Source organism: Cucumis melo, unplaced genomic scaffold (genome assembly GCF_025177605.1).
Source record: "Cucumis melo cultivar AY unplaced genomic scaffold, USDA_Cmelo_AY_1.0 utg001848l, whole genome shotgun sequence".
NCBI lineage: Eukaryota > Viridiplantae > Streptophyta > Magnoliopsida > Cucurbitales > Cucurbitaceae > Cucumis > Cucumis melo.
Genome location: NW_026124813.1, coordinates 16,938 through 22,057, shown reverse-complemented (window position 1 = coordinate 22,057; position 5,120 = coordinate 16,938). Strand labels below are relative to the sequence as shown.

The 5,120-nt window shown below is 33.7% G+C and overlaps 2 non-coding genes across 2 annotated transcripts; both read left to right on the top strand.

Moving 5' to 3' along the window:
- Nucleotides 1-4,388: 4,388 nt before the first annotated feature.
- Nucleotides 4,389-4,462, top strand: TRNAP-UGG (transfer RNA proline (anticodon UGG)). The gene has a single exon. It is a non-coding gene; the product is annotated as a tRNA-Pro (tRNA).
- Nucleotides 4,463-4,624: 162 nt separating this feature from the next.
- TRNAW-CCA (transfer RNA tryptophan (anticodon CCA)) lies at nucleotides 4,625-4,698 on the top strand. The gene has a single exon. It is a non-coding gene; the product is annotated as a tRNA-Trp (tRNA).
- The last annotated feature ends 422 nt before the right edge of the window (nucleotides 4,699-5,120 follow it).

The following is a 5,120-nucleotide window of genomic DNA, read 5'->3' as shown; positions in this document are numbered from 1 at the left end:
GATAGTGATATTTCGAATCAACTTATTAGTCTTATGGTATATCTCAGTATGGAGGATGATACCAAAGATCTGTATTTATTTATAAACTCTCCCGGTGGAGGGGTAATAAGCGGATTAGGTATTTATGATACTATGCAATTTGTGCAACCAGATGTACAGACAATATGCATGGGATTAGCCGCTTCAATGGGATCTTTTATTCTAGTCGGAGGAGAAATTACCAAACGTCTAGCATTCCCGCACGCTCGGCGCCAATGAGTTTTTTTTAGACAAAAAGAAAACTATGCCTTCGCCATATAAAATATTAAGTAATAATAGCATGGCACTTTGAATTCGATATGAGAATTTTTTTTTTCTAAACCATTAGGTTATGTATCGAAAGAGTAGTATGAGATAAAAGGCATTTCCGATTGTAGGCTGATTTATCGCGGAGGCCTCTTTCAGCGTCACAAACTTTTTTGTTTTCACGACGGAAGACTCTTAACAATATTTCTGTTATGAAAGACTACGAAATATTTATTTTTAAGAAAAAAAATAAAAAAAAGAAACTTTGGGATTGCTGAATAACAAACGAAATCATAAAGCAACGGAACCATCATAGTATTTTGAAATTACTAAAAAAAAGGAAGGGTGGTTATTGGATCATTTACTGCTCTGGGTCTGCTAGATCCTATATTTTCTATTCCTTCGCTGGAAGGTAAAAATGAATTCCATTGTGGAGCCGTATGCACTGCACAAAGGATGCCTGTACGGTTGTTAATCCTATCTTTTTTTTATTATCTTTGACTCATCATGATAATGATGTAAGATAGAGAAAACCATTTATTAAATCATCAGGGTAATGATCCATCAACCTGCTAGTTCTTTTTATGAGGCACAAACGGTAGAATTTATCCTGGAAGCGAAAGAACTACTGAGGCTGCGCGAAATCCTCACAAGGGTTTATGTACAAAGAACAGGCAAACCCTTATGGGTTATATCCGAAGACATGGAAAGGGATGTTTTTATGTCAGCAACAGAAGCCCAAGCTCATGGAATTGTTGATCTTGTAGCGGTTGAATAACAAATAGCAGGTATTTCACGCAAAAATCCGAAATTTTCGATTTTCTCTTTTTACCGGGGTTAATATATTACTATTAATCATATTAATTATTAATATCGAATATAGAAGTAATTCATAATCATCCGGTTAGGATTGATCTAAACCAACTCATTATGTATACAATTCAACATGCCAACTATTAAACAACTTATTAGAAACACAAGACAGCCAATCAGAAATGTCACCAAATCGCCCGCCCTTCGGGGATGCCCTCAGCGTCGAGGAACATGTACTAGGGTGTATGTGCGACTCGTTTAGACCATGGACCGGGACAAAAGAAAGTACAAAATTTTTCCCGTATCAGTTATAAGTACAGTGAATAGGATAGAATGAATGGAAGAAATCCGTTCACTACCGAAAATAAATAAACAAAGATTTATCGTATCCTTTTATTGTGTATCAAATTTATGGTTTCTATTGGTGCAAATCCAATCATCTCTATTTTCAATTTTAGATGAGAAAGAATTCCCCATTGGTAACAAATGCTTATCCATTAAGCAGAGGAAATCCTATTTAACAGAAGGATTATAGCCTTATTCTTCCAAGAACGGACTAAGAGGGTCAGCTACCCAACCAATCTTCATAATTAAATACCGTTACTGTATAGGTAGATCTCGTTGTGAAAGACCGATTACTAGATAATTCATGGGTAGAGCCAAAGAGGGTGAACTGTACAAGTTAACAATAACATTGATGAAATAAAAGAAGGAGCTCCGGTGTATAGAGAGGACCTCACCGTTTAAGAAGTAACCATAGAAACGAAGGAACCCACTATTTCTTTATCCATTTCTATTTTTATTTATTTACTCTATTTTTGTTTTTTATACCTAGTAAAAATACTATTTCGTATTTTGGGGTGATTAGAACAAAAAAAGAAATAGTGGTCGGGAAGGTTATAGTAGCAAAAGCCATTGGAATTTTTATTTTATACATTGGAAAAATACGTTTTGTTATTAATAGACTAGGAAAGGAGAAAGGAATAACTGAAAGAAAGGAAATCCATTAGTTATTCATCAAAGTTTCATTTATTCAATGACTAGAATTAAACGAGGATATATAGCTCGGAGACGTAGAACAAAAATTCGTTTATTTGCATCAAGCTTTCGAGGGGCTCATTCAAGACTTACTCGAACTATTACTCAACAGAAAATAAGAGCTTTGGCTTCAGCTTATCGGGATAGAGGTAGGCAAAAAAGAAATTTTCGACAGTTGTGGATCGCTCGAATAAATGCAGTAATTCGATCTAATAAGGTAGACTACAGTTATAGTAGATTCATACACAATCTGTACAAGAGGCAGTTGCTTCTTAATCGTAAAATACTTGCCCAAATCGCGATATTAAATAGAAATTGTCTTTATATGATTTCCAATGAGATCATAAAATACGAAGATTGCAAAGAATCCAGCGGAATGCTTAAAATGGAGTTCTCTGGAGAATGAACTCCGAGAAGGTAGAGTAGAAATTAGTATGATAAAATATGATAAAGTGGTCAAAATGAGCAAATATGTTCAATAAAAAAAAAACGATTTATTCTTCTTCCACTATTCTTTCTTTTTCTTACGACACGACAATCGAATCTAGATTTTCGGATTTTTCGAACAAAGAATCAATCTGCGGTTGAGTTTGGATTAGAATTTTAATTCAATTAAAGAGTAAGCTAAGTCTATTTATTCCTGGTTCTAAGACCAATAGTTCTAGCGGTCGACTCGCTTCTTTCAAATTGTTTCTCATTATTAAGAAAAGGTAACAAAGATAAAATACGAGCTTGTTTTATAGCAATAGTAATTAAGCGTTGCTGTTTTAAGGTCAATCTATTTACCCGTCTAGATAATATTTTTCCTTGTTCACTAATAAATCGACTAATTAAACTCATGTTTCTATAATCAATTCGATCCCCCGATGGAATCGGGGGCAAACGCCTACGAAAAGATCGTTTGGATTTAAGAAAGAGTCGCTTGGATTTATCCATGGTTTTTTTATTCCTTATCCCGAAAATCCTATTTCTTAATTCTAAATCATTTTAGATCCGATCGAAATAGGATTTGGTTTGTTTATATTTAAATCTAAAATATGTCTAATATATGTAATTTTTCATCTTCCTTGGATTGGAAAAGGGTGACACACAGCCGATCGGTTCGATCTATTTCTTTATCTCCCCATGAATCGTATGTTTGTAACACCGGGGACAGAATTTTCTCAATTCCAATCGACTAGGCGTATTGTGTCGATTCTTTTGAGTAATATATCTGGAAATCCCTATTGATTCCTTATTAACACCGTTTCGAACACAACGAGTACATTCCAAAATAACAGTTACTCGGGCATCTTTACCCTTGGCCATGAACCTCCCTTGGATTTTTGATTCACGCAACTCTTCCATTTTCCGATCCAAAATGAAGAAAAAAAGAAAAATTGGTAACTCGAAATAAAATTATGAAAGATTTCGTTACAATCAAATATTAAAATATAGTAATACAATAATTTCTAAATTTAGAATCGCAGTACAGTTTTTCATTTAAGTATTTTGTATGATATTGTTGCCCTAGCCATCACATTTTCATTTTCGTTCTCACTCTTTTATTAATTAAATTTGAACCTGGCGCCGCGTCCGAGTTTGACTGAGGTTGAATCCATTTTGATTCTTTCTAACTTATTCTAAGTCTAAAAACTCTAAAAAAAAGAAGGGGGAAGGGGATTAGTCAAAGATATTTGATTGTTTTTCTAATCTTCTTCACCCCTTCCCAAGTCAATAACTAGAATGAAAAAAAACGGGAATACCAACGCATCCGGGAATAAACGATTGATCTCGATTAATAGACCCGCTAAAGCCCCGAACCATATAGTACTTACTACCGGTGCCACGGAGAGATATGTTTTTAGATCTCGCATTGAAAACCCTCCTACTTTATAGTAATTTGTAATACATACTGGTATTACATACCATCAAATGTATATATAGTTAATAACCGCTTGTATTGTCCGCGGAATTCCTAATTCAAATTGAAATGTACAACAGTTCAATTCGGTAGATATTCCCTTTTTTATTAAAAAAAATATGTAGCTTTCCGCCCCACCCCAAATATTCATTTTTCTTTACGGCGGATTTAATATTTATTATTTCATACGTATATAAGTCTTTTTATTATTTTTATTATATTTTATATATGATATGAGACAAAAAAGAAGAAATGGCAAGATAATTTGTGTATACCAATGGAGGAAATAAATAAAAAATGTGGAAAACAAGACAGGGATTCTCTACAATAACACTGTAGACCAATTGAAAGGGATGTAGCGCAGCTTGGTAGCGCGTTTGTTTTGGGTACAAAATGTCACGGGTTCAAATCCTGTCATCCCTACCTATTACTTATCTTCTGAACAGTAACGAGGAATCAATTGAGATCCATAAAAATTGAACATACATATATCGAATCAATCTTTTTTTATTTAATTTTATGATATTCTCTATGATAATATATGTATCGAAGATATATTCGGGTTGCTTTTAGTTTGATAATAAAACGCTCTTAGTTCAGTTCGGTAGAACGCGGGTCTCCAAAACCCGATGTCGTAGGTTCAAATCCTATAGAGCGTGATTCGATTCTTGTTGTTGTTAAATCAAAATGATACTGAAATAATTCAACAGAAATCAAAATTTTACCTCCTATAAAGCAAGTAGGTGGGGTCAATCAAAAAAAAGAACTGTTAATTAATCAAAGGTCCAACTGATCCCCCCGTCTGTATTGTAAATATGCGGTCACAAATAATCCAGCCAAAGTAATAGGAATTAGACCTAATACGATTCCAAATAGAAAAACTTCAATCATTTCAATTTAGTTGAACGAGGAAAAGGAGAGGTAATATCTATCCTTAAAATATTAATCGGTATTGCCCATGAATCTCAATGACCAAGAATTCGAAATTGAATTGACAAGGTAAAGAACTCTACAATATATAGAATATATTGAATAACACCGAAATCTTTCTTTTTTTTGAATTGTGCATTCAATGAATTTT